Source organism: Epinephelus fuscoguttatus, linkage group LG1, assembly GCF_011397635.1.
Source record: "Epinephelus fuscoguttatus linkage group LG1, E.fuscoguttatus.final_Chr_v1".
Lineage (NCBI taxonomy): Eukaryota > Metazoa > Chordata > Actinopteri > Perciformes > Serranidae > Epinephelus > Epinephelus fuscoguttatus.
This window is the reverse complement of record NC_064752.1, coordinates 12439245-12444479: the sequence shown is the minus strand read 5'-3', so window position 1 is coordinate 12444479 and position 5235 is coordinate 12439245.

The window sequence follows — 5235 nt, the reverse complement described above, 5'->3', positions numbered from 1 at the left end:
ACCACCTGTGGTTCAACATAAAAATGATCCAGTACTAAAGAAATACAGATGAATCCTGGTCTGTTTCTGCTGAATCTTTCAGGTAAAGCACTTTCTAAGAAGAGTGTCCGGCCAAAACTTTTGAACAACCTTCTCTTGTTAGCAAGAAGATGCATCTTATTTCACTGTATCATGTCCAGACCGCCTGCTGTTAACCAGTGGTATGGATTTTTTTTATTTGCAGATGGTGTGCTTTAGCTCAGTCTTAAAGGGAAACGAGAGAGTTTTCAATAAGCTGTGGATGCTTTTTCTAAACTACCTCCCAAATTGCGCAGCAGATCTGGTACACGGGGGGCATTACACTGCAGACTGGCACCCTTCCAGTGCCCTGCAAATGTCTGAAGCTCTCTCCTGGGTATTTTGATGCTCTGCATCAGTTGTGCACTCTCTGATCTGTGCAGCTAATTCAAGCTGTGAGATCTCTGTGTAATGTCTTTCCATGTAATGTGTGTATGCCTGCATGCCACGTTGCTTTTGCCCTTTTTTCCATTTCGGTTGTTTTTCCATCCTTTTGGTCAGGGACTCTGAATTTGCTTTTTGTGGGGGCCACTTTAGCAAATGACAGGAGGTCAGGGGCCAGCTGCAGCGAACTGCATACGTCAGGTGTATGAAGGGGTGTTTCTTGGGTTAGAGGACATTTGGAAAGGAAGGTCAGGTGGATCCTCCATTGGCACTTTTTCTTGATAAACTGTATGTAACGTATGTAATGTAACTCTATTTTGATGCTTTTTATGCACTTTCGTCCTTAATTTATATTAAAAAGTACTAAAAAATTTCCAAAGTGAATCAATTAGTTTTGGTGGTGGGTCGGTGGATTGGTCAGATAACCACGGACTTTTACCCAGTAGGCTGGTGTTCGCTTCCCATATGATCGTAAAGCCAAACCCTGTTCTCTTTTCCAAAACCCAACCACGTGTGTTTGTTGTTGAAGGAAATAACCTCAATTCGCGGTGTTGTACCGAAGTAGTGTGTTTATTTTGAAAGAGACTGTATGTAAATGGTAAATTTTCTGTGGAAAAGGAAGTGTATTTTGAAAGAAGACAATGCATGTAACAGGCTGAAGTTTACACGGTGTCCCAGAACGTCAATAACCAATGCACCCAGGGTACCTTTCACATCAAACCTCAATATGGAAAATCTATGACCAAACATCGATATGTGATGAGGTCAGAGAGAGAATGTGTTTGATTGGGTGGCTTCCTGGCACCCTATTTGGCCCCCAGGCTGTGAGTTGAGTATCACTGCTTTAGGGTCTATCTCTGCTGTCAGGTGTTTTTTCTCTGTATTACACTGTTCTTGAATTAAATAAAACATTGTAATTTAGAAAAAAGCTGTTGAATAAACATAAGTTGGCCATCCTGTCAATCATCTTGTGACCCCTCAGATTTATTTTGCTACCCTTGTGAAAGTCCTCAACCTCAGATCCACTGATCTAAGTTGTAGTCACTTCTAGGAAGAGATACTTGAGTACCAGTAGTTTCCAGGAATTTAGTGAAAAAACAAGGACTAAAGCCTTAATCTGACACTGCTGGTGACTATGAGTTGGATTGGGAGCAACTCTTTAACACTGTAGGAAATCATTTAAGTCAGATTTTGCATCAGTAAAACATCAAAATATTATCTTCACATCAGTATAATGCTGTACACATATTAGACTTATTGGAGCTCAAAGGTCATTCACTGTATATCTTTGTGACAGCCTACGTTTTCCCTTTACTAAATTCTGTCAATTGTCATTTACACAACTTAATAACTGTGGGTGACCCATTGATCAGCCTCCACCAACAAGAGGCGAACAGCGGATGTCTCTCATTACTTTGCACTGCAGAGGAGATTTATCAGGCTCATGTAGTTTGACACAGATTTAGCGGGCAGCGGTGCCTGGAGGGGGTGGGAGCGTCGATGCTGCCATGCTTCAGCTAACATCGGAGAGTTCAGGGGACCAAACTCTGCCTGACCCCTGTGTGACACTCCTGATCCAGCCAGCCGTGGCTTATGGTGAAGCTCGGAGCTGAACAGGCACAATCACTCCACCATCCAGTGTTGGCGGCTGTCAACACATCTCATAACCACGCGCGCGCGCACACACACACACACACACACACACACACACACACACACACGAACACAGAAAGTGCTTGAACTCCTTTATTCGTCCCACAGCAGTGAAATTTGCAACGTTACAGTAGCAAAGGAAAAGAATAACGTACACAGCAATATATGTATAGTATGTAAAATAAGCAAACAGTACAAAAACCTTTGTATGCTACAAGTAAAACCTAATTTTTAAAACTTACGTCACACAAACACAAGTGCAGAAAATTTTAAATCATCATAATGTTTCTATATTTGTGCATTAAAAACAACCTGATATTTACATTTTATTTATTTTCATGTTTCTTTTTCTTTTTAAGAAAATAAGCCACCGAAACTCTCAAGTACAGAGTGTATTTATTGCAAATGTGTCAACCATTTCCCCCCATCACATAATTATTATAGTTCGTGTAATTCGTGTCATGTCAGACATTCCCATCCCCCCCGGGATCACAAGACATTACTGTGTATCAAACACAATTTTTATTTTCAACAATATATTCTCCAATACCACATTAAAAAAAGTCAAGACAAAATTTAAATTTTAAAAGAAGGTGTATTTATGCACATATTTATGCAGAAAATTCTAATTTATGTGCACTAATTACTGGAGGAAAGTAATGCTACAAGGCTAAAGTTTATTCTAGTAAATGGCTTTTATCTCCCTCTAAGTAACCAGCTGACTTGAATTATAATTATGAGATAATTCCCCCCTGTAATTCTGACACTGTTTAATCAGATTGTAATTTTAAAGCTGTTAAAACTTCCTTTTCAGCAGCGGCTTTAAAAGTTTTGTGCACAACACTGTAAAGCTTTTTCAATCTGAAACAGCTCTATTGTACATATTTGTTATGTTGTAGACCCCTTTAGGGCCGACGTCACAATGATTTGTTAGCTGGAGGCAAAACATGACTCTCCCCCAGAGGGCTGAAGGTTACATAGAAGTCTTAAAATGTCATCCTGCTGTGTTACTGGGAGCCAGAATAGAAGGAGTCATGAGTCAAAACCTACATTTTATCGCATACCAGCTGCCACTGTCAACAAAAACAAAGACAACTGTGGTGAAATGCAATAAGACAAAAGAACTGGATGTAGGTGATCATCAAAAATGCACACATGTGCAGTGCACACTTCATATGAGGTTAGGGAAAAGTATTTACTGTTGTAGGGATGAATAATGTTATGTGTATTAAAGGTTATCATGCCCACCTCATCAGACATTGGGGAGGTATTAAGAGGAATAATGGGTTTTTCTGTTCTGTACCTCTAACTTTGTAGCGTATTAGCTAACATTAGTTTCGATAGCAAAACAAACTGGAGGAGACAAATCAAGTACCGTCCTCCTTTGTGAGATTGATATAGTAATCAAGTCAGCCATCCCACCTTCAGCAATCCTGTCAAATCAGCCATCCACTGAGTGAGAGCATACGGGTCGGCCAGCGAAGACCAGTCTCACTCGGAAGTTGTCGAAATCTGGCGCTTAGGTAGTGACTTGTGGCGTTAGAACCCAATGAATAAAGGCATCCTTCAACGTCGGCATGATATGCAGCCAGTTGCAGTTACAGTCTAACAGTGCCCGGTGGCATCAGGGGGAAACGTGGCGGGATGTGGCCAAGTGGAGTGGATGGGAGTGGTGGTGGATGGATCCAAGAGCGTGGCATTCGCATCCCATAAGATTCTAAAGCCAAACCTTATTCTTTTTTCCTAAAGCTAACCACATGTTTTTGTTGCTTAAACCTAACCACGTGTGTTTGTTGCTGAGGGGAAAAAAAACATAAATTTACAGTGTTGTACCAAGGTAATGCATTTATTTTGAAAGATGCTGAATTTAAATGTTAAATTTCCTGTGGAAATGGAAGTGTATTTTGAAGACAATGCATGTAACAGGCAGGACTTGACACGGTGTCCCAGAACATCAACAACCAATGCACCATGGGTAACTTGCACATCGTATGTGGACGTGGAAAGTCCATGACCAAATGTCAATATGCAAGTAGGTCAGAGTGACAATATGTCGGTCAATCTGGTCCCGTTGGTCAGTGTTTACTTATTCAAGTAACACTTGTGGTCCCGGAGAGTAAGTGACCTGACATGGTGCGTTCATAAATTCTACACTCTACACTAAAATGAGAGCCCTGTTGGTCGAAGAAATGGAGCTTTGTATTTCTATATGAATAAATGAACAGTTAAGTTCATCACACATTCACTCCACTCGGTGCTCTGATGCTCCAAGATAACCCAATGGTACATTCAGAAAGCGCTCCGAATCCACGAACGGACCAGTTTGTGCCAGAGGGCACTCAGGCACTCAGAATGAGTTTTTCTAATTGCACAACTCGTATCATCTTTCTCCATTGTTTAAAATAATCCAACAGAACTTGCTAGCTAGCGCTAGCTGTCTGTGGAGGATTGTTTTGCCTTGAGCAAAGCCCCACCAACCAAACAGTAAAAGAGTCTACAGTGAGTTTTTTTCCCAAAATTTTATCGTAGAGTTTCTGTTCTTTATTTATATTCTTGACTGTTTAAGTACTCAACATTTATTTTTATTTCCTCTTAATAATTTTATTGTGTGTTTAATGTATGCAGAAAAGACCACAGTACATTCTTTGTAAGTGAAAACCTACTTGGTAACAAACTTTATTTTGATTCTGACTCTAAAGGAGCATCATTGTATCTCAGCTACATATGAATATTCTGTACATGCACTTGTAATTTCTTCTCTCACCACAGTCTTGAATATAACCCTTTAAACTGAATGTGTCCATGTAGTCACATCAGGAAGCACCTGAGACTGAGAAGTGACAGGTAAGTGCACATGAAGACCTGCAAATTCTCCTACACTCTCCTTCACCTCCCGTCTCCTGCAGCACACCGGGGATGTGTGTCTTCGTCTGCAGGTCTTCACACCAGCACCAGTTATCAATGTCCCTCGTGGTATCAGGGATGGCAGCGTGTTGACAGGGATCGATTTTAATGTCAGCAGGTTCGCAGCATCCTCCTGTGGAAGAAAAAGACATCATTTGTGGAGACTGAGGAGCCACTTAGTGAAGAGAGGAGAGCTCTAATCTGAGGGGTCCTGCTGTGACACAGGGCTTGTTCAAG